This window comes from Xenopus tropicalis, chromosome 6, assembly GCF_000004195.4.
Source record: "Xenopus tropicalis strain Nigerian chromosome 6, UCB_Xtro_10.0, whole genome shotgun sequence".
NCBI classification, from domain to species: Eukaryota; Metazoa; Chordata; class Amphibia; order Anura; family Pipidae; genus Xenopus; species Xenopus tropicalis.
The window spans coordinates 119,146,224-119,171,704 of NC_030682.2; the positions used below are offsets into that span (position 1 = coordinate 119,146,224).

A 25,481-nucleotide genomic window follows, 5' to 3' on the forward strand; every position below is an offset into this window, starting at 1 on the left:
CACCGCACGGGGGCGGGAGAGCAGCTTGTCGGGGGCAGCAAAGTCGCGGTTGGCACAGTGTATGAATCCTTGGGCCTGTGGCGCTTATTCATCAAGAAATGGCTTTGGGCTGTAGAAGTATCGGGAAACTGAAGCTTTCGACAAAAGTGAGGGAGGCATTGTTTCCAGTCTGAGATAAAGCTGGAGGCCTTATGGGGGTTCTGGGAGAGGAGAGTGAGGGAGGTGTGGGCAATGGCTGTAGGCAGATAAGTGTGTGGGGAGGGCACCTACACAAACCATGTGCACTTTACCTCAAATATATTCGGCAATGTATCTAAAACTGGGGAGTATTGGGGATATTTTGCCAAATATCACTTTGAATTAAAGGAACAGTAACACCAAAAAATTCAAGTGTATAAAAGAAATTCCAATATAATGTACTGCTGCCCTGCATTGGTACAACTGGTGTGTTTGCCTCAGAAACACTACTATGGTTTATATAAAGAATGCAGCTGTGTAGCCATGGGGGCAGCCATTCAAAGGAGAAAAGGCACAGGCACTTAGCAGATAACAGATAAAACACTATTGTATTCTACAGATCTTATCTGTTACCTGCTATGTAACCTGTGCCTTTTCTCCTTTTTTCCAGCTTGAATGGCTGCCCCCGGGGCTACACAGCAGCTTATTATATATAAACTATAGCAGAGTTACTGTAACAAACACACAACTTTTACCAGTGCAGGGCAACAGTACATTATATTTCATTTACTTTAAAACTCTTTAATTTTTTGGTGTTACTGTTCCTTTAAACATTTGTTTTTGGCAATTCTATGCTGTAAGAACATAAGCTTAAAGGAGACATATTGGATAAATGGGGAAAAACACTAATTTTGTAGGCAATTATGAATAATATCCGGTGCTGGTTTCACTTTGGGCTTAACATTAATCCTCTCTGTAACAATGGCCCCTTTATTGGAGCTCCCTATAGATCCTATCACTTCTCCGTCCAGTGTGAAATGGAGAGTGGGCGTGTCCTAACGGTCCCTGCCAGAAGCACAGTAGGAGGGGGAGAGCCAATCACAGCCCTGCACTCACACAAGCACAGACAGGCTTCAGTTCCCTATCAGGTCAGCCTAGCTGCTGATTGGTTCCTATCCTACAGTGCAGTGTGCGGAGGGCCGCCAGCTCCCCAGCTCATCTAGAGAATTCAGCCAGCAGGAAGTGGAACATATGTGCGGGACTAGTGGAGTTTTTGTGGAAACACAACTTTTCAAGCACAATCCTTCTATATCTAGAGGAGTATAATTCTCTGGTACATTCTTAATTTTTATAGGATATGTCTCCTTTAAAGCTGGTTCTTTTACTCAAGCTGCCAGTTTTGTACCTGAACTCTTCGCAACCTACAGCAATTACTCATTTACAATTACTCAATCAAACCAGTGTAACACTTATTTGGCTAAAATGGGGTTAATCCAGACTAGAATATGGTAGAGCATGTGTTACATGCGACCCCCTTTCCTAAGAGTGGGCCTTTGCTAAGTGGAAGGGTGCCTGCACGATGTAGTTATACTACAACTCCCACAGCTACTGTGTAGTGTGTTAAGTAATAGGACGCCAGGAGCTCTTGCAGATGATCTAGTTAAATCTTTATTTTCCAATACAGATGATGTTATCACAGGGATCAGTAAATACAGCAGTTGAGGTAGATTGTTACAGTTGATAATAGCAGTTGTAAAGCATAGAGACAGCGCAGCACCTCAATGGAGACTCTTTGTGGGGTACTAGCAGGAGTCCCAAGGATGAATACCCTTTACTGGAACAGATCCCTACAGCCAACGGTGGATCAGGGGTAAATACTAGCCTGATACCTGTGTCTGAACTGTGGTCCCTACAGCAAGGCAGACAGAGCCTGGGGTATGCTAAACCCACTAAATTCTCCTATGTTGGAGCGACAGCTGCTCTTTCTAAGTAGTCCTGCCTGAGTCACACTCCTAGAGCGTGCTATGAGTCTAAGTCCTGAGACTAACTGTACTTTGTTTACGGGGCCCTGTCCCTGACTTTATATCAAATGGAAGTGGTTTATTGGGGCCTATGTCTGCCTCCAGGCTCAGCGGAGCTGTTGATGGAATGCAGACAGGCAGCCAAAGAGGGAGCCACTCCTCCTTGCTAGACACTTTATCAGTCTGCAGGGGGAGTTGTCAACCTGTATAGACCTATAGGGCATAGTGTTAGAACTGTAACTTAAGTACAGGGGCTATTACCCAATAACAATAAAGATGTGAAGAGGTAGGGGATAAAGCCATAGGGAACTTAACCCTATGGGTCCCTACATTCACCCGGGGGAAAAATCCATTCTGTCCCGGCAATGGTAAATAGAAAAATAAATACACTTTCAAGCCTACTCAATAGTGCAATGAAATAGTGCAATATAAAGACAGTACCATCACATCTGTTTCTGGTATCCTGAGGCATACCAGGTACAATGCATAGCTGTAAAAGAAAGATTAGTGCAAACAATCGTTAACTCTTAGACAATCTTGGCCCCACCCAAGCCAAATTTATTAGTCCATTCCTTCCCACCCTAACCCAGTGTTCATGACTACCCTGCACGCACTCCGTAGGGTATGGAAAAGGCAATGGTTCCCACCTTGTGAGGTAGGTTTAGGTAGAAGTTGTAGTGAGGTGGGGGCTCAGTAGTCCTTTTATAAGAGCCAACTATTAACAAAAGTTAATGTCTCAGCAGTGCCTCCTTTTGGAGGTAACCAAACCCACCACTGAGGGGAAGATATTTTACTGTCTCTGCTTCTCAAATACGTCCAGAGTCTTAGGGAATTTCAACCCAAAGAAAAACAGAATACAAAGCCCAGCCGGTACCTCTGTGGAAGCTTACTTGTGCACCCCAAATCTTTTTAGGGTCTCCTGATAGGACAAGTAATATGAGGGGTGTGGTTTGTCGGTCCTCCCCCCTTCAGGCAACTTTGCACTTATGGCGAAGTATTTTGTCTCCTGGAATTACCACAGCTTTTTACATAATGCTTTAATGTGGTACGGCCACACCACCACTCGTGCATTAGGTTGCTGATGAACTCCACATCCCGGACTTGCTTTTCGGCATCATTGCTGAATACCCCAGTGGATCCCATATCGTTCTTCCAGGTGATCTCACCGTAGAGCCACTCGTGGACTTTCTTTTCAACCTCGTCGTAGATCCACTCTGGGGTGTATGGCATGTAGTAGCCCAATAGGTCTCTCACGCGCGTGTTAATAAGTCTTTGTACCCTTGATAGGGTCCTCATTTTGACTGGGTCTCCCCGGCCGGGAAAGAGCCAAAAACTTTGATCCAATCCCAGCACGGCTCCCCGGAGGGGTACCTTAGGTATTTGTTGCTCCCTTCCCTGTGGAGAATTTTCCTGGACTGGAACAGTGTTGGTGGTGTCTGCAGGATCCACCCATGTGGTAGTGGTCCCGTCTGTGACCCACTCTGCGGTGTCATCCTTTGGCACATATTTCACAGGGGACGCAGGCTTATTGGCCCTTTTTGGTAACCTGCCTGTCCCCCGGGCAATAGCCTTGCGGTCCTCCAATGTCAGGTCCTCATCGTCTGTGCTAGGCCACCTGGGACTGTCTCTCACCCCCTTCATGGAGTTAGATGCAGGGCTCCCTTGAGGAGTCTTTAGGGAGTGGATATGCTGCACCATCGGTGGAGACTTTGGGGAGAGTGTTCCGCCTCTTCGGAGAGGTCTGACTGCACAGACATGCGTCCAAATCCCAGTACTATGGGGCCTGGCAGAGGCCTATTTTTGGGAGGCCTTGTTTCCTGGTACGGGCCCAACCAGCATTTGTGTTGGCACAGGGCACAGAAGGTATTGATATTTGTAGCCTCCTGTGTGAGTTCTAGCCCGCACCTGCCACAAAACGGCACCACTCTTGTGTTGCCATCCTCCACTCTTAGCCCATATGCACCTGCCCAGATATAGCGTAGGGAGGTGTCAACTACTGTGGGGTCTTCCGCAGGGGCTGGTAGAGCTGGGCACATCCGGGTCCTCCCAGCCATCCCATCCCTGGTCGGCTATGGTGGATTTTAAATTAGCAGAGATAGTAATAAAGTCCTGCACAGCTAATCCGGCTGCAGCCGCAAGTCCGGTAACAAAACTGGCAGTTCAACAGCAGTGCCCACCCGCTCCAATAGGGCCGCCCCACTATGTGGCTTCACTGGGCGCGGTGGGTTAAATGCAGTTTTTACAAGCTTGCCCACAGCCGCGGGGTCTCCGCAGTAAGGCTACTGATTATCGGCAAAGTTCTGGCACTATATGGCAGCCGCGGTCCTAATAAGGTGATGCCACTTTACCTTCAGCCCGCAAGTTCCGGAAGGGTCCCCTATACTGGTAAAGCGTAGCTGACAATGTGAGGAAGTATCCGGCCCCTCTCTGTAGCAGCCGCTTACAGTAGATGCAAGTTACTAGGAGCAGCGTTAGATGCGACCGTCTCCCACGAAAGTTCCTCACAAAATGGCGATGGTCACGTATGTCCGGGAGCCGTCCTTAGAGATCTCGCGACTAGATTCTTCCCTCATGCGAGAACTCAGCCTGCGCGCCAAATACTTCTCGCGTCACTTAGAAAGTGCGCAAAGACAGCTGTAATTGATTGACAGCACAGGGGGACCAATGGGATGCGGGTAAAGAGCTCCAGAAACCCGAACCCACGGGCAATTACAATCGGTATTTTACGAAGCAGGCTAGCCTTTTTCCTATGCGGTCCGCCGGTGCCTGTCAGCAGTTTTTAAAGTCACAGTACTCAGTTGTGGGATCGTGGAAATAAAATGGTGGAAGCCAAAATATAATGCGCTGAGTAGGTCGGGCCCCACGTGGGGCGCCAAATGTAACACTTATTTGGCTAAGAAGGGGTTAATCCAGACTAGAATATGGTAGAGCATGTGTTACATGCGACAACCTTTCCTAGGAGTGGGCCTTCGCTAAGTGGAAGGGTGCCTGTACGATGTAGTTGTACTACAACTCCCACAGGTACTGCGTAGTGTGTTAAGTAATAGGACGCCAGGAGCTCTTGCAGATGATCTAGTTAACTCTTTATTTTCTAATACAGATGTTGTTATCACAGGGATCAGTAAATACTCACAGCAGTTGAGGTAGATTGTTACAGTTGATAATAGCAGTTGTAAAGCATAGAGACAGCGTAGCACCTCAATGGAGACTCTTTGTGGGGTACTAGCAGGAGTCCCAACGATGAATACCCTTTACTGGAACGGATCCCTACAGTCAACGGTGGATCAGGGGTAAATTCTAGCCTGATACCTGTGTCTGAACTGTGGTCCCTACAGCAAGGCAGACAGAGCCTGGGGTATGCTAAACCCACCTATGTTGGAGCGACAGCTGCTCTTTTTAAGTAGCCCTGCCTAAGTCACACTCCTAGAGCGTGCTATGACAGAGTCTAAGTCCTGAGACTAACTTTACCTCGTTCACGGGACCCTGTCCCTGACTTTATATCAAATGGAAGTGGCTTACTGGGGCCTATGTCTGCCTCCAGGCTCAGTGGAGCTGTTGATGGAATGCAGACAGGCAGCCAAAGAGGAAGCCACTCCTCCTTGCTAGACACTTTATCAGTCTGCAGGGGGAGTTGTCAACCTGCATAGACCTATAGGGCATAGTGTTAGAACTGTAACTTAAGTACAGGGGCTATTACCCAATAACAATAAAGATGTGAAGAGGTAGGGGATAAAGCCATAGGGAACGTAACCCTATGGGTCCCTACACCAGTCTAGCGCATTATTCTGTTTTAAACATAGAAGGAATGTGCTGTAACCCTTTCACTGCCAGTCAATTTGTCATAAAAGTGAACATCTACTGCCAAGCATTTTTTAGACATTTTGCTCTCGTTACATTTGCTTGGGTTTTTTGACAAAAATACCTACATGAAATAAAGCAAGTTACAGTGGTGTGAAAAACTATTTGCCCCCTTCCTGATTTCTTATTCTTTTGCATGTTTGTCACACAAAATGTTTCTGATCATCAAACACATTTAACTATTAGTCAAAAATAACACAAGTAAACACAAAATGCAGTTTTTAAATGAGGGTTTTTATTATTTAGGGAGAAAAAAAATCCAAACCTACATGGCCCTGTGTGAAAAAGTAATTGCCCCCTGAACCTAATAACTGGTTGGGCCACCCTTAGCAGCAATAACTGCAATCAAGCGTTTGCGATAACTTGCAACGAGTCTTTTACAGCGCTCTGGAGGAATTTTGGCCCACTCATCTTTGCAGAATTGTTGTAATTCAGCTTTATTTGAGGGTTTTCTAGCATGAACCGCCTTTTTAAGGTCATGCCACAACATCTCAATAGGATTCAGGTCAGGACTTTGACTAGGCCACTCCAAAGTCTTCATTTTGTTTTTCTTCAGCCATTCAGAGGTGGATTTGCTGGTGTGTTTTGGGTCATTGTCCTGCTGCAGCACCCAAGATCGCTTCAGCTTGAGTTGACGAACAGATGGCCGGACATTCTCCTTCAGGATTTTTTGGTAGACAGTAGAATTCATGGTTCCATCTATCACAGCAAGCCTTCCAGGTCCTGAAGCAGCAAAACAACCCCAGACCATCACACTACCACCACCATATTTTACTGTTGGTATGATGTTCTTTTTCTGAAATGCTGTGTTACTTTTACGCCAGATGTAACGGGACACGCACCTTCCAAAAAGTTCAACTTTTGTCTCGTCGGTCCACAAGGTATTTTCCCAAAAGTCTTGGCAATCATTGAGATGTTTTTTAGCAAAATTGAGACGAGCCTTAATGTTCTTTTTGCTTAAAAGTGGTTTGCGCCTTGAAAATCAGCCATGCAGGCCGTTTTTGCCCAGTCTCTTTCTTATGGTGGAGTCGTGAACACTGACCTTAATTGAGGCAAGTGAGGCCTGCAGTTCTTTAGATGTTGTCCTGGGGTCTTTTGTGGCCTCTCGGATGAGTTGTCTCTGCGCTCTTGGGGTAATTTTGGTCGGCCGGCCACTCCTGGGAAGGTTCACCACTGTTCCATGTTTTTGCCATTTGTGGATAATGGCTCTCACTGTGGTTCGCTGGAGTCCCAAAGTTTTAGAAATGGCTTCCTGATCGCCTGCTGCTTCCTCCGGCTGCTTAGGTTGCGCCCCGTGCGCGCTGACGTGACGCGTATGCACAGGGCGCAACCAATAAAATTAACCGCTGACCCCTTTAAAGCGTTACAGGCTCATTGGTGGTCAGCGGTTAATTTTATTGGTTGCGCCCTGTGCATACGCGTCACGTCAGCGTGCACGGGGCGCAACCTAAGCAGCCGGAGGAAGCAGCAGGCGATCAGGAAGCGTGGTGGATGAAGCTATTACGTTTAAAGCCGGATGAATCAGGCGAGCGGGAGGGGTGGTGGAGGACGCTGGGGGGCCCTGCAAGCAAGTACCCGGCGTATAAGACGACCCCCGACTTTAACCCAGATTTGTTTGGGTTAAAAAGTCGTCTTATACGCCGGAAAATACGGTATACTATATAAAGTTTGCAGGATACCAATTCTTACTATAAATCCAATCAATACACAATTTATAACCTTTTCAATAGTGCAGCTGAGTATGGTATATTTCAAAACATGGTTTGAAATATAACCCAGGGTTGCGAGGGCACTTTGGGCAATAGTACCTTGTATCTTGTCTTGTACACCTTTTGTGGCACACCTTGCAAGCTTTCTGGGCTCTTTGCCAAAAGTGGGTGGAAGATTATCAATCAAGTGCTTCCCAATCAATCGGCCACATTGTTGCTAGTGGGGATCTCAGGCACTGTCTCCTCTACACCACCAAACAACAGGGCAGGGAGTATGTGCAGCTGGTATTTATAATAGACCTGGTACTGCTGCCTTATATACAATATGAATTTCCATTCATATTGGCCATTTGGATCATGTATATTCCTACTTTCTTGTACCTGGCTTTTGTTTTCCATGTGGCGATGTAATGATGTTGGAGTTGATTGGTTCTATTAACACCACCCATGTGCTTGCTGTATTCCTTGCTACAGCGAGGTTTATTTTTAGGGGCTTACCAACTCTCTGTTCTGCAATTACTGACTCATAGTGGATTGTCGTCAGCATGAATACATTTTTCCTGTCAAAAAATTGTATGGCAAGGAGCTCATTATTTCTTAGGGCATACATTTCTCCACAATTCAGTTTCTTTATCTAATATATGCCTGGGCAATCCTTTTCTGGCCCGATTTATGCTGCCACAGGCTGAGGTATCCAAACAATATATGACTCTAAACAGGAATACTTGAGTAGAAGTTATCCACATATATTTGGTAACCTTGGCCCAGAAGTGGAGAGATGAGCTCCAATACAATTTTGCCACTGACCGTAAAGTCAAGGGGACAACCAGGGGCATCTAATTGCCTTTATAAATAGCTGGTGTACCCAAACTGCTTTTGCAGAGCTTATAGAATTTGATCCCATAGCAGGCACGTTTTCTTGGGATGTATTGGCAGAATGGTATGCGCCCTTTGAAGAGGAAAAGGGACTCATCTATAAGGGGCCTCAATTTATGTAGCCTCTCATGGCCAGGCTCATCAGGGGGTGCAGCTGTAGCATTGGTGAAGTGCAGTAGCTGATACAGGTTTCTAGGCATTGTGGCAGAAAAAACAGTAATAGACAACACTGTAGTGGACCCCAAAGAATTGGCTTTTATAAGACCCATAGCTAAAGTGAGTCTCAAACCTTTTTGTTTCAGCAATATCAGTGGGATGCCACGCATAAGCTCAAGCATATCTAGGTAGGGGATTTAGAGCAAGATATTGCTCGGGATACAAACTGGTATAGAGGACGATATCCTGTAGAATGGCCTCACCCATAAGTAAGTGACAAAAATATATAGGCTTAAAATTACTGGTGTCCACCTTGATGGCAGAGACTGCAGTAAATGGGGGGATCTCTAAGGGGAAATTACATGGAGGCCCCCACGCAGGCTCTTCTCCAGCTGCAATTTCTGACTCATCGTGGATTGTCGTCAGGATGAATACTTTTTTCCTGTCAAAATATTTTATGGCAAGGAGCTTATTTCTTCTTAGGGAATACATTTCTCCACAATTCAATTTTTTTATTTAATATATCCCTGGGCAATCCTTTTCTGGCCCGATTTATGGTGCCACATGCTGGGGTATCCAAACAATATATGGCTCTAAATGGGAATACTTGAGTAAAAGTTATCCACATATAATTGGAAACCTTGGCCCAGAAGTGGAGAGATGAGCTCCCATACAATTTTGCCACTGACAGTCAAGTCAAGGGGCAACGTTGCCTTTATAAATCATAAAATAGCTGGTGTATCTGAATTGCTTTCGCAGAGCTTATAGTATGTAATATATTAAACAATAAATAGTTATTAAGACCATCTATTGTATTTAATAAAAACTAATACTGTATGTACCATATTGATACTATCTCAAAGGCCCAGACCAGTGTATCTTGTTCAATTCTATTTCAATATTTTCAAATAACCTCTTATATCTGTCTCCAAAATGGCTCAAGAAATTATTTTAATTCAAAATTTGTATTTTAATACTGTATCTAGTATAAACATCCATTTTTGAATTTACAGGTACTGAGATTGCCCTCTTTATTCTTGATGTTTCCATTCTTTTTCTTTTTTTTTAACTTATGGAGTTTAAATGAGATTGAATAGAGATTGATTTTTATTATTTGGTGTGCCATTACATTTGTGTCTTTCTATTCTACTTGTAAACATCCATTTAGACTCTAATCGTAAGAGTTTGGTAACAAGGTTCCCCTCGTTTTTTTCATTTAACTTATCTATTCCAAACATCCTGAATTGAATCTGTTTTCCTTCATGTGCATACTCAAAATGTTTGATTATCACTATCTTTGTTTTTTAATCCTCTCAAATGTTCTCTTAATCTTGTTCTTAGTTGTCTTATAGTTCGTCCTACATACAGAGAGCCGCATTCACATTGCAGACAATAGACCACATATTGTGTTTGACATGATATATAAGTTTCAATTTTATATTCTTTATCTGTATTTTTATTCAAAAAACATTTTATATTACCACTTTGTTTAAATGACTTCCAACATTTAAATGGAAAAAAAACCTTTAACATCACCTAACCATGAGGTTCCTTTCTTTCTATTTTCCTAAAGTTTATTAGGGGCCACAGTCCCTGCTATTGACTTAGCTTTTCGGCTTACCACACCTGGTTTAATATTCAACTTCTTTAACACTGGATCTGCCTGTAAAATGTTCCAATTTCACCAATTAATTATTTTACAAATTTGTTTATATTGGACCCCAAAATCCAGGATACATCTTATTTCTTCTTTCTTCCCAGTAATTTTTGTTTTCCTACCTAGTGATTTAGAGCCCTCACTGTTATCTTTTTCGTTTAGATCATCCATTCTTAGTAATGCCATTTCTACGTCACAATATTTATATCCTCTTTTCCCTAACCTCTCACATTCTTGTCTCGCTAATTCTTGGAATACCTCATAATTAGAGCAATTTCTATATAGTCTTACTAATTGTGCATTTGGTATTGATTTTACTGTATGTTCTGGGTGAAAAGAATCTCTCCTCAAAATTGTATTACCTGCAACTGGTTTCCTAAACAGTTTTGTTAATCTGCCCTTTCACAACATAAAAAGTGAAATCTAGAAAATTATTTGTTTGTACTTTATGTTCCAAGGTAAATTTGATATAATGCAAATTGCTATTGACCTAGTGTAAGAAGCCAGGTAGCTCCTTTGCTTCTCCATCTCACACCATGATGACATCATCAGTATAGCGATACCATTTGACTATGTTCTCATGGTATGGATTGTCAGCTGCATATATGTACTCCTTCCAGATTGCCATAAATAGACCCGCATATGAGGGCACAAACTTTGCCCCCATTGCGGTTCCTATCAGGTGTCTATAATAATTGCCATCAAATGTCATCATGTTATGTGTGAGGATAAATTCTACCGCATCTAATAGAAACCTCACTTGTTCGTCTGAATTCAAATGAGATAGGGGCCCACCAGAAAACCCTGAACCATGGTCCCTCAAAAAATTCCTCCTCTCCTCCCTCAAACTCTTTGTTATCCAAGTCTCTTTTCTCTACGTACCGTACTATACACTATTCTTCCATCTATCAAGCTTCCTTGTTCCCATGCTAAAATAGGGAATGACCATGAAATAGGCTAAATAGTTAGAAGCAAGAGGGGACCCTCTGACAGCTGTGCCCATCGGGAGTTCTCCTGGTATTCTGGTGGGCCAGTCCAACACTGTACACAGATAATGGCTTCATTACTAGGCACATATTTAACTGAGCTTTAATATATAAAAATTGGGGGTTACATATACTAAACACCTGCATTGTGGATAGTCAGGGTTTGCCTGGGCCAGTGGGGCACCGGGAAAAAACTGGGACCCAGCCAACCCAGCCTGCTCCTCCCACTCCTCCCGCCCAGAACCACATGCGGTGGCGCTACCCCCATCCGGAACTGCATGCGCCTGCGCTTCACTGTCCTAAACTGTGTGCACCAGCTGTCCTCCTGTCCGGAACTGGGTGCATCGGCGCTTCCACTACAATAGCGGGGGAGTATGGTACGCAGTGCAGGGGGAGGAGAGTGTAGCAGGAGCTTGCAACTGGGGAGCCCCAGGCAGCTGCCACGGTGGGCCCATGACACCCCAGTCCAATACTGCGGAAGGTGTACAGTTTGTAAGCAATCTGCCATGATTTTACAAACAAAGCAGCATTATTTCCCCAAATTGTACTTGCATGTGATACAATTTTTAATTTACAAATTCATTGGGAATGTTACGCAAAGTCCATCTACCCTATTTTCTGTTTTGCATACACTTTAAACTATAGCATCTTACCACTTTTTTGACGATTCTGTTTTTTACATAGTGGAATGCGAAGTTATTTAAGTAGAGCACAAAAGCACAATGCTTTGTTCATAGATAATGCAGTATTTTTCATGTATTTTTTTAATTTAATCTGCAAAATCAAATTTAGTTTTGTATTTTTCCAAAGTTTCTATTTAGGATTTGGTTTACGGGCCATGGACAATATTGAATATCAATTTTTATCAAATTGACGAAACTGTCATAAAAAAATCATAATTTTTTTAAACAAATCTGCAGCATGGTTTTGGTCTCAGTGGTAATCGTCATTCTACCTTTTTATCTACCGTATATACTCGAGTATAAGCCAATCCGAATATAAGCCGAGGTACCTAATTTTACCTAAGAAAACTGGAAAAACTTATTGGCTCGAGTATAAGCCTAGGGTGGGAAATGCAGCCGCTACTGCTAAGTTTTAATAATCAAATTATTTAATAAAAGGACACTCACAAGTGCTTACATGACTACCATATAAATAAACACAAGGAGTGGGCTGGAAAATGAGGCGCATCCAACATAAGTTAACCACAGCATGCGAATCCGTTGCTGAGCATGCAGCAGAATAAGGAGACACATTTAGGGGTCCCATGCCTACTGCAGTAAAGCACACAGGGACATGTTTTCTATTGCAGCAGCTAGCAGCCCTCTGCACAGATGCAGTAGAATATTTATTGTTGATTTTTGCAGGTCAGGCCAACATACAAATATTTAAGCAGACAATAAGCCCATTGCTTCCCAAAGAAGCAGTGTGTAGGGAACCGCAGCTCTTTGTGCTCTAGGGCACAAGCAGTAATGCAGCATTCTTAAAGAAAATAAGCATTTCATATATAGATATATATATGTTTACTAATATGTGGAATGTGCTCCCCAAGTAAAAATGTCCTTATTAATGCACAGTAGTTATTTTCCTGCTTTTCAGCTCCTCAAAGCCAGGCACAGCCCAACAGGCTACTATTTTTCTCCCACAGAATAAGTTCCTAGGAGACTGCTGCAAGAACTCTTTTGGTGACTTCCACAAGGCAGACAGAAATAGCACTGCAGTATAAAGTGCCACTTGAAAGGAAGTACATCAGTAACATCAGTTAAAAATAACAAAAAATATATTTCAACACTTTGTGAATGTTTTTTTTTTTTGGCAAGTGCATTGTAAACAGGAACGCATCTCTCCTTAATAAAGATATAGGGTATTATTCTAATTACATACAGTAACGAGAGATACTTCCACGTGATAATATGCAAGAAAAGATTTCACCATATGCATTTCTATTTTAGGACCTAGTGACACATTGGTATATATAATTAAATGTCATACCTGTAGTTGACAGTAAGTTATTTACGGCTTAATTTGCCCCCCACCCCGAGCCAAGTAGGGACACTGGTTGATTACCTGTTAGACGAATCCATTGCCGAGCGCAGACACATGGACGCCGCGCACACCTCCCGCCCGCGTCGCCCAAACGCACACATCGCCATGCGACGTGTGCACTCGGGTGACACGGGGTGCGTTCGGGTGACACGGGGTGCGCTCGGGTGACACGGGGTGCGCTCAGGTGACGCAGGGGGGTGCGCTCAGGACGGATTCGCCTGACAGGTAATCAAGCGGTGCCCCTACTTGGCTCTGGGGAGGCGCAAGGCGCGCCATGCGTCCATGCTCGGCAACGGATTCACTGGACAGGACAGGTAATCCATCAGTGCCCCTACTTGACTCAAGTATAAGCCGAGGATTCCTTTTTTAGCATATTTTGAGTGCTGGAAAACTCGGCTTATACTCGAGTATATACGGTCCCTTTTTAAATCAATGTCCATTATTTATGTAATCAAGTTAGCCAGGCTACAAAAATTAAACCCAAGCCTCTACTTTTTTTGAAGTATGGTAAATTGCTATGGTAAATAATACTTTCTTTGCCGACAATCCCCCATGCAGCCCTTTAACATAGTTGTAACACTAGGATTTTCGAAAGGACAGTCAGATAAAATGTGATTAAGGAAACAGCGAAAGCCATTGAAGAGGCTACCACTTATTACACATATTACAATACACATATTATCCATTTTAAAACCATTCCACATCCCCCAGGGCCACAGAGAGACCATCAATATACTCCAAATTTTTAAGTAAGTTCTCATAGTTTAATATCATCCTCCTTTATTTTCATATCTTTGCTGTATATGTATCTCTCTCTCCCATGAAGAGGGTCCAACTGGAGGATTAAAGAATACTCATAAATAAATACATATAATCATATATAAATTAAAACCACTAGAGAAAAAAAATATATAGGTGAAAGGGAATTTAATCTATAAATCCATTTTAATTCTCTTTGTTTTAATAACAATTCCCTATCTCCCCCTCTTTTGGGCACATGCACTCTTTCTATGCCCATATACCTGAGCTGACTGACAGGCCTTTTCGCCTGAAAATGTCTTGCGACAGGGGAAGTAGCCTTTCCAAGCCTAATATCACTTTTGTTTTCACCAATCCTGGTCGTAAGCGATCTTGTGGTCTCTCCCACGTATATTTTTCCATAGGGACATTTGAGGATATAGATCACATAGTCACTCTGGCAATTAATTAAATCCTTCACATGATATTCACAGCCTGTCCTAGGATGATAGAATGTTTCACTACGAATCACTGAATTGCAATTCACACACCTGCCACATTTGTACATACCTTTAGAGCCAACCATGTTCCTTGTTTCTTGTCCTCAAACCACAACTCCCACAGAGTATGTACACTTTTTTTCTTCCTTTAAACAGAAACTTAAATGAGATATTTATTAAATATATAATTTTGTGTTTAACTCTTTTATCCCTATATACAAAGTGCCAGATGGCTAAACTTAGAGAAAACTTTAGTGTTTAAACATCATTTAGTTTTAAAAGGTAGATTTTATAAAGAAAGACTATATTATGTTATTTTAAAACACTATGCAGCTTATAGAGTTTATATATTTTTTATTTTAATGCTGCCTTTGTTTATCCAGGACTAAAAAACTGATAAAGAAAAAGGACTCTGTGGAAGACACAGATGAAACATAGGATAAGGCTAAAACAGAAGGAAAGCAATTAAAATCAAAGCAAATGCCTCATCCAGCATTAAAACATACAAAGTGAGTTTCTGAACTTAAATTTTTTTTATCAATTCTCTTAATTACAAACAATGTCAAATTTTCAAAGGTTCTTTTAAATAGATATAATTTAGCAACACTATATTTTATTTTAACATAAAAATAATCATCAACACTCTGAAGCTTATAGAGTTTTTTGAGGTTTCATCTGAATGATACCTTTGTTTTACCCAGGAGTAAAAAAGGGAAAAATAAAGCATCCTCTATGGAGGAATCATTAGCCAAAGAAGAAATACAGAACAAGTTAGTAGATAAAGAGCAAGTAAAGAGATTGGAATCCACACAAACTCTTCATCCAACTGTAAAAAAGATAAACTGAGTTTTTGAACTTAAAATTAGTATTCTTGCTTTCCAAAATTACAAAAAAAAATCAAATGTTTAATGGCCCTTTTCTTAAATCTCAATCCACACAATCCCAGAAAATGGTTTTAATATTAGTATTCTTTCTGTTTTTTTAAGGCGTAAGAAACAAAAAGATATTAAAACCCCTGAGGAAGAAACAGTGGTTGCGAATAAAGATGAAGATCAGAATTCAGGGTCTAATTTCTACTACTGAAAGCAGAGTTACACATGTTACTGGAGTCATTGTACAAATCCATTTATGAAGTGATGTGCTAGCAGCTCTAGATGCTGTGATGGTGTAGCACAGCATAATATTGTTATTACCAATTGCAATATTTACAGTATAGTTGATGCTTGCAATTGATGCAATAATGATTTTGCTGCATTAGAATCACAAATAACACTTTCCTTATATGTGTTTTTCCCTTTGTATAGGCATAGTGTCACAATGGAAAGGCTGCCTTTAGCTAAAAGGGAAAAAGAGAAAGATATAGACGTTTTCCTTTCATTAGTGGCACAATACCTGAAGGAGAGGAGTCCCAGTTTCTCCTACACATAGGAGGTTAGTATGCTCATGCGCAGCATCATAGCCCAAGTCATACCTTTGTTAACGCAATTCTAAAAACACACCTTTCACCATTTTAAAAGTGGAATATGTATACTTTGCACATGAACCAATTATTCTGTTTGTAACTATAATTTTACAGATGTGAATTTTAGGAATGGACTGAAGATTTTGGAGAAGAGGATATCACTTTTTAACCATCTCCTGCAAGCTACACACAGGCTACAGAAAACACGAGTCCTTCAAATACCATGTATGTTTGCTTAAAATATTGTTATAGCATCATTACTTTTTATCATCAGAGTAATTGGTGATGTCATTGTTGTGCAGTTTGAAGCAATGATACAATATATCAGATTTTTTTTATGCCACTATGAATTAAGTGTCAAACGGTATAGTGAAAAGTTCATAAGGTTAGACATACTATATGCTGTGTTGCGGCTGGAGATAGAACTAGTTTATATGGCTTTAGGCTCACTAGAGAAAAGAGTAGAATTTTTTTATGCTCTGTATATATTTTATATTATTTTGATGATACAGTCTAAGGCACATACAGTGGGTAGAGGAAGAGCAGGAAAAGAGACAGACAAAACAAATTCATGGACATGAGTTTGTTCAATTGAATGCTATTACCCCATATTGTTGTAATTAATTGAATGATAAATTATTTATGTAATTTAATGATAAATTATATTTAGCACCTTTAAGTTGATTTGGGCTGCAGATTATATTTTTAGAATTTGATGATGCATTTAACAGCAAACAAGAGATTTAAGTAGTTTTATATTTTTATTTTAATTCTGCTCAATGTACACTGAAAAAAATAAGTAAAATTTACTAAATTTTTCTTTTGCAAGTTTTTGCACTAAGGTTTTTCAAGTAAATTTTACATGTGTGAAAATGAGTAAAATTTACTTAAGGAAGTTGAATAAAACTAACAAAATAAATAATTACATATAACATGGCCTCTTTAAATTATGTTAAGTAGTATTTACTTACTGATCTGATGTAATTAATTGATATAATTAAGTAAAACTATTTTCTATTTTAAGTAAATTTTACTTATTTTATTCAGTCAATGTTAATTATTTTAAATAAATAAAATGAGTCACTGTTACAATATGACAAAATAGCACTGTGACAAAAATAACTCTTGATTGCACATTTATTAAGAGCTTCATTTAAAGGAATTAACATGCCCATATATAAACAAGACCAATGCTTAATATTTAAATAGCTCAAACAGCAGTAAAGTGCAATGACATTTTTTATTATAAAACTTTTGCTTATTCAAGCCTTCTTAACTTACATGTCTATACAAAGATTGGACAGAATCTTAACTAGAGCAAGTATTAGACCAAATATTAACAGGCTGCTTTTACAAATAAATCCTGTCTTTCAAGTAAATTCAGCAAGTCCATGGCCAAGTGCTCTTTTTCAAAATAGTTTAAACTTCCAATAAACATGTTTCAATAACAAACTGCATATTTTGAAATACTCCTCTAATACAGAATTTGAAAATATTAAAACCATTGTTGAAAACATTTTTATCAAATGATTGGAACTGTTATTAAATATGCAAACTCTGTTGTTCTAATAAAGAATATAAAATGTACAAGAAACCAGTACAAATGTAAATGGTATCAGCAACAATCATTCAGCATGTTTCAGGGTATACATTTTCACACAATGTGACAATGTTTAAACAAACTTGGGTAAACTAGACAGATTAATGCCTATTAATTTTCTGAGAACAAAAATATTTCAAGTGTGCAGCTTGGTTTTCAAAGACCGTACTTTAGGAGAAAGCTTAAGTCCATCAAGATCCAGAATGAGTTTCTGAAAAACCTCGAAAGTGTATTTTAGATTTGATGGATACTGTAGATTTAAGGCATAAATCAGTCCCATCAGAAGAGCACAAGCTTTGGCAGTATTTTCACATTTTGTTAGGACCTTGCTTCCTTCTAGAAAAATGGACATGTCTGGCTCTTCATCTCCATTTTCATGGACAAGAATTGTCATGACATCATTACTGAACTCTTCTTGATTGCCATCCTATATAAATTAGATGAGGGGATTAGGAGGAAGAGGGGAAAGAAGAAACTTTTAAAAAGTTAAATTCAAGACCGGAATTGGGAACCACTGCCATAGGAGGGTTGGAATGACTGAGATGAGTAAATAAAATATCTTTAAATCAAAATATTTGATTTGCTGACTCTTTAAATTGCTTATGTGGCAGAAATTATATAGCTTAAAAATACAGTTCATCCAAATATGGACATTTGCTATTTATTCACTCCAAGTCCTTCAAGATGTTTGTTCAGTAGAACAGATTTTTAGCTGAGACCACACTCCTAGGTGGTCCATGAAATGCACATCCTGTGGTGCGTCCAAAAAGCAGACAATGGCAACATAAAAGTAATCCCCACATCTTACGACATACTGACGATAAATAGTCTGACATATCGGTGATAGTCTTAACAAGTACAGTGGACCCTTGGGTTGCAAGTAAAATTTTAATATATACGAGTATTGTAGTATGTATACACTTTGGAGCATATTTATTAAAGCGCGTAAAATGATTTACGTCGTTTTTTCGGCGTAAAACGCAGCGTACACCAAAACTTACGCAATTAATTCCGCCGTACTTCCACCTCGTCTTTTCCCGCTGTGATTCACCATCGCGGAAAATAGTGATGTCACTTCCTTTTCTTCAAGCTATTGTTTTCATCATAGAAGGGACACCATTTTAGCCTATGGCTGATTTTTTGGTTGTAGCTGCAGAGACTATAATCTCAGCAACAATTGTGTTGCTGCAGAGGAGGAGGGGGCCCCAGCAGGATGTGGAAGGGGATGTGGCAGAGCCTGAACCTGTGGTTCAGGATATGCACCAGGAAATGCAGGTCCCTGCTAGGATCAGACAGCCCCGCATTTTCAGAAGACGTCAGTATCTTCTGGAGGAGCTGTCTGATAATGATGTGCAGAGGATGAATCGGCTGAACCGTGCAGCGATTCTGGATTTTTATGCCCTTGTGGCATAAAAATCTGTGACCTTGAACCGCTCACGGGAAGGTCCAATGCATTACCTGGGATGTGCAAACTGCTTGCAGTTCTGTACTTCCTAGGCTATGCAACCTTCCAGCCGCGGTCACCTTGCGCATCATTGGCATGAGTCAGCCAACTTTTTCCAGAATCCCTACTCAAGTGCTGAAGGCGATTCTCAAGCACTCACGGAGGCACATTTCCTTCCCATCAACCATGGAAGAGTGGCAAAGGGTCAAACAGGATTTTTTCCTGTTGGCGGGCTTACCCAACTGCCTAGGGGCCATAGATTGTACCCATATTCTGCTCGCACCACCTAAACAGAGGGAGGAGCAGTTCCGTAACCGGAAGCACTCTCACTCCCTCATTGTCCAGGTGGTGTGTGATTCCCACCTGTGAATTATGAGTATTCGGTCAGGGTTCCCTGTAAGTTGCCATGACTCCTATATCTTGCACCAGTCAGCTCTCTACCTCAAGTTCACTGATGGAAGGATGCCAGAGGGTTGGCTTGTGGGTAAGTATTTTCTGTAGTTACGCCGAAACCATATCTCTGAAATGAAATATGATTCATTGTTGTTGTTTTTGTTGGCTCCACCCAGTTTTTCCTAACCTTTGTCCACAGTCATATCATATTAAAAACTGGGCAAGGTTTGGGGACCCTGATTTTAATAGTGTCAGAATGGGCGTAATTTAGGTTTCCCCTCGGAAATGTGTGATAGCTGATTGGTTGTTGGTGGCTCTGTCCACCATAAACCACAGTTGCCCAGTGACTAACTCAGTTTGGGGACCCTGTGAAAATGGAAGAAGCTTACATAGACCAATTAAGTTCAGTTAGTGAAATCTGATTGGTTGTTGGTTGCTCCACCCACTTTCTCTGTTCTTAAATATGAATCGCCCAGTGATGAATTGTACAAAGATTTGAAACCCAGGTGTAAAGATGTGTGAGAATTGCAGCTTATTAAATTGAATACAATACAATTCAATGGGTGAAATCTGTGTGGCTTTTGGTTGATCTACATATATTTGCTAATCTTGACCTACAGTCCACCAGAGGGGATCCTTTTAACAATGCTGTGTGAAATGCAGTAGTTTAAGTTTAAATCTGATGGAATTTAATGGGCATAATCTGATTGGTCCCCTAGTGACCCACTTTGTAAAATTTGGGGGCACTGGCGTTAAATGTGTGAGAATGGCAGCATTTTCTGCCACATTAATTTCCACATTTAAGTCAACTGGTGAAATTAGAATGGCTGTTGGCGTCTCCCATTTTGGTTGGTCCAAAAAACGTTGCTGATATTCGTGTTGACCCCATGATTATGTTATTCAAGTTTGGGGAGTGAAGCTACAAAGCTGTGAGTGTCAGCATTTTGAGAATGTTCCCATTCAAAGTCAATGGAGAAATTGGGGTGTACGGAGCAGGACAAAGAAGTGTGTCTAAAAACCGAAGGAGGAGAAACATTTAGAAACTGGGTGCCGCTAAGAACAACAAAAAGAAGCAGCGGAAAATTAAGCTGTATTAAAAAAACAGCATGTTTGTTTTGCAAACCAACATATTAAAACCCTTTATAGTAATTTACACATCTGCTTTACCCATCATCTAGTAATTGCAACAACCCCTATTCAAATGTAATGCACTCAGCTAACATGGCTCCTCACTATCACACATAAGGGTCTAGTTGAAATATTTGAGATGTGGTAAAAAGGATGATAAGACAATTGAGTGAAAGCCACAAAAGCTGTGAGAGCCCTTTTTCAAATTAAAAATGGTGGTAAAAATGATGTTATTCACTTTCTCCATACTCACAAAATGATATCCACCTAAATTCTGACTCAACCGCCACCTTTCAGTTTTTGTTGGAAGAAAGTCATTTTACAGACACTTTTGTGAATTAGTCTTAAAAATTACATTTTAATTAAATATTCCTGACATTGTTTCTGACATTTTCAAAATGGAGTAAAGCTCAGTTTAACTCTGTGTCAGATCAATTGTAAGCTTCTTCGTTTTGCTTTGTTTCACCCAGGCTTCATTCACACCTCTGGTAGGGGCCCCATTGGGAGATTGTTAGCATATTAATGAGGATTAGCAGACTAATGGCAAGTGACAAGTTACACTCGAACTCAAGAATATTGGGTGCAAAAAAGCCTCATTTCTTTTTTTTTCATAAAAAAATGTAAACATTGATAAAATCAATTAAAATCATACAAAGGAAAATGTAAGCCTTTCTGGCAAATTTTTAGTTTAAGCACTGTAGTGCCCCCCTTTTAAACACTTCACTGACACTTGCCCCAACTTATCTGTGCCTCCCACCTTTAGCTGTGTCCCAGCAGCTATCTTGGTGACCAGAAAGCAGTCCATGCACACTGGTACCATAACTGGCATAGTGGTGTACAAGGTTGGATTAGCCCCAACATGGCAATGTTGTAAAACCCGGTGGGCCATGGTCTTATTGGGACCATTTTACCGGGCATGTGGGTGGGTGAGCCAGATTGCTGTCGACCAGCAATCAGTAGGGGCTACAGAAGTAGTGCGGTGGCAGAGTAGTGCAAGGGGTGGACCCTTGATTTACTTCTTCCCATGATGAAGGTATATAGATCCATAAATCTTGTAAAAGAAGTAGAATTACACAGAAATTATATAAGACATTAGAAAGCCTAGTTTTTCCTGAATAAATGATGTATAGTTTTCCTAGCCAAACTTAAATTCCCCTTCAGGAAATGCCACTAAACTGTAATGTCTAGCAAATGAAATGCAGAATCATGCCGGCAAAGGCAATAATACAAAGAACATGTGGGACTGGCTATGATGGCACACCAGTAGTGTTTTTTTAGAGCTAAAGACAAAATCATAAAAATATGTTGGTAAAATCTCATAAATAATAAATGTTACAAAATGTCTGTAGAAAAGACAAATTCACAAAAGTGGAGATAGAGGTCTTTGAATAAGGCAGAAAATATGACAAATCTGTCTCTACCTCTAGGGGCCCTTAAACAATTCTGAGGCACTGTGCTAGATGAAAATATGAGATGGAGCTCTAAAAGCATATAGCTCATTTACCCAGAAACCCAGAATTCACAGTGTCATTGCTCACGTGCACAAACATTGAATTTTTAACAGCATTGATATGCTGGTGTACACATTTGTTGGAGACCCTTTTCTCACATGTTTGAAATTAAAGCTGGGCTTAAGACAGGGACAACTGGAAAGGGTAGATATAAGAGGGGTAGTTAAGTAAAGTGTCCGAGTAAGCCAGAGTTTGTGGATCTGTGTATAAGGGCCAGGCTGATAAATAGGCAAGGTGACTTGCAGGGGCATGGCAGTGTGTGAGCAGTACATAGGAGGTGTTGTGATATGAGCAGCAGTGGCAAACCTTTTTTTGTCACAGTATAATATTTTTTGTCTTTATAGGAAATGCAGGATATGGGATTCATCCATGGTTGATGACACCTGTGCGGTTTCCTCAGACACCAGCAGAGCATAACAATCAGGCACACCAGAAAACACGCAATGTAGTAGAGCACCTATTTGGTGTGTGGAAGTCGCGTTTCCGGTGTCTCTCTAGCACTGGCTCTACTCTCCTGCCAAGGTCTCAGACATCATTGTTGTTTGTGCGGTACTCCAAAATCTATCAGTAAGACATGGGGTACCAAGCAACATTGATGATGATCTGAGACCTGAGCTAGAGGGGTGCCCTGCTGGCTCTGAGGAAGCCTCAGCAGCTGGGACAAGAGTGCGAGCAGGGCTCATCGCCTTACACTTTAGTTGTAAGTATATGACCATCTACATTTTTCATATTGTTTAACATTTACAGGTTCATACAAGGTTCATTCAATTTCTCTTGCAGAATCTGGAAAACTTGTCTGACTAGCAGAAAAGTCCATTGCACGGCTTGTTTGGTAAGTTTGATTTTAAAGATACGACAACATTTTAAAAAATATTTTTAATTAAAAAGATTGTAATCAGATATAGCTCTATCAGCTTTATACCACTATTCGTTCCTATATGACTTTCACTGATGATGAAGCTGATTCAACTCCAGGTTTTATTAAATAAATGTCTAGCCCAGTGTTATTTTATGCCACTTTTGCATTCTGAGTACTTTCTCTCTCTCTTGAAATTTAAAGATCTATAGGATGATGGAACATGGGGAGATTAGTTGTCTGCAGTTAAGTTTCTGGTTCCGCGGGTTACAGATGTCCCTTGAATGTTTTCCAACTGGCAACACAGTGATTTTCTGTTAGGAAGGCATACATGCAGATTTGTCTTTTGAAAAAGTTATGTTTACCTGTGCATAAGAAAAAGTGGAATAAAAGCTATAAAATGCACCATCTCTCCCTACTACATCTGCTAACCCACGGCCACAGTCCCTTCCCAAGGGCTACTGTCCCCCCCACTGCTACTAGAGGCACCATCTCTCGCTATCCCGCAGCCACAGTCCTTTCCCAGGGGTTACTATCCCCACTGCTACTATAGGCACCATCTCTTCCTACTATTCCTGCTATCCCACAGCCACAGTCCCTTCCCAGAGGCTACTATCCCCCCCTGCTACTATAGGCATCATCTCCTTCTACTATACCTGCTATCCCACTGCCACAGTCCCTTCCCAGAGGCTACTATCCCCCCCCACTGCTACTATAGGCACCGTCTCTCCCTACTATACCTGCTATCCCACATAAACCCTGCCTATAGTAGCAGTGGGGGGATAATAGCCTCTGGGAAGGGGCTGGTGCTGTGGGATAGCAGGTATAGTAAGGAAAGATGGCGCCTATAGTAGCAGTGGGGGATAATAGCCTCTGGGAAGGGACTGTGGCTGTGGGATAGCAGGTATAGTAAGGAGAGATGGCGCCTATAGTAGCAGTGGGGGGATAATAGCCTCTGGGAAGGGACTGGGGCTGTGGGATAGCAGGTATAGTAAGGAGAGATGGCGCCTATAGTAGCAGTGGGGGGATAATAGCCTCTGGGAAGGGACTGGGGCTGTGGGATAGCAGGTATAGTAGGGAGAAATGGTGCCTATAGTAGCAGTGGGGGGGATAATAGCCTCTGGGAAGGGACTGGGGCTGTGGGATAGCAGGTATAGTAGGGAGAGATGGTGCCTATAGTAGCAGTGGGGGGGATAATAGCCTCTGGGAAGGGACTGGGGCTGTGGGATAGCAGGTATAGTAGGGAGAGATGGTGCCTATAGTAGCAGTGGAGGGATAATAGCCTCTGGAAAGGGACTGTGGCTGTGGCATAGCAGGTATAGTAGGGAGAGATGGTGCCTATAGTAGCAGTGGTATAATAGCCTCTGGGAAGGGACTGTGGCTGTGGGATAGCAGGAATAGTAGGGAGAGATGGTGCCTAGAGTAGCAGTGGGATAATCGCCTCTGGGAAGGGACTGTGGCTGTGGGATAGCAGTTATAGTAGGGAGAGATGATAGAGCAGTTTAAAGAAAAGTCTGCTTTGACATGTTTCAAGTTGCCATCTAAACCATTCCGCTTGGGCAGTTACTTAAACTCTCAACAGCACACCCTGGCCTTTTCAATAATATTTCACCAGGTACTTGGTATTTTTTGAAGGAGTGGCACCCTCAAAAGTAGCTTCAAATTTGCAAACATTCTGGCACAACAGGGCTGTTTCAGCAGGATATATAAGAAAACAAGGTTTGCACCTAATAAACTTGCAGGTATAGCCTGATGAAACTGCCCTGTTTTGCCAGAATGTTTGCAAATTTGGACACACTTGGGCAGTTGCCATAATGTTTTAATGCAGGCACACAGAGGAGTAGGGACTATATTTACTAGCTTCAAAGCTTCTAATGGAATTTTAAAGGCCTATGCTATACTATAACATGTATGCTGTTGAAGCTCACTTTGAGACAGGACTTATAATTGTTACCAATATTGGAAACAATGTCATTCATTAGTTTACTCCTTTTTTTGTGTTTTCATTTAACAATTTAAAATACTTTTCTTAAAGAATGTTCCTGTTGTCTTCCATTGGTTCTTTCTTTGTGTTCAAGTTCAGAACTCTTCAATTTGTGTTTGTTAAAGGAGAAGGAAAGGCTAATAAAGAGTTAATCTCAAAATGCAGGCATACCTTCAGTTGTCTCAATAGTGCCCTTAAGTATCCCCATATTTTACCTGTTCAGAAGATCTGAAGCCAAACAGGAAGAAAAAACGCTGAGCTGGGTAGAGAAGATTCCCATAATGCATCGCTCTTCCCCAGACTTGAGGACTTAGAACCGAGGCGGCGCATGCGCAGAAACAGGAAGCTCCCCCTAGCGTCGGCAGCATGAGACACAGGCAAAAGGGGACACAAGCGGCGGTGCTGGTAGGGGGGAGAGGCACGGGGGGGGGAACGAGCAGCCGCGGCGGTGGTGCTGGCGGGGGAGGGAAAACGAGCAGCGGCAGTGGTGCTGACAGGGGGGAGGGAAACGAGCGGGCCGGTGGTGCTGACGGGGGGAGGGAAACAAGCGGGTCGGTGGTGCTGACGGGGGAGGGAAACGAGCGGGCCGGTGGTGCTG

The 25,481-nt window shown here is 41.6% G+C and overlaps 2 long non-coding RNA genes across 2 annotated transcripts; both read left to right on the plus strand.

The window, feature by feature from the left end:
- Positions 1–5: 5 nt before the first annotated feature.
- LOC105947625 lies at positions 6–15,572 on the plus strand. The gene is made up of 3 exons (XR_004223229.1): positions 6–146; positions 14,889–15,014; positions 15,492–15,572. It is a non-coding gene; the product is annotated as an uncharacterized LOC105947625 (long non-coding RNA).
- Positions 15,573–15,815: 243 nt separating this feature from the next.
- LOC116411554 lies at positions 15,816–16,748 on the plus strand. The gene is made up of 2 exons (XR_004223198.1): positions 15,816–15,936; positions 16,082–16,748. It is a non-coding gene; the product is annotated as an uncharacterized LOC116411554 (long non-coding RNA).
- The last annotated feature ends 8,733 nt before the right edge of the window (positions 16,749–25,481 follow it).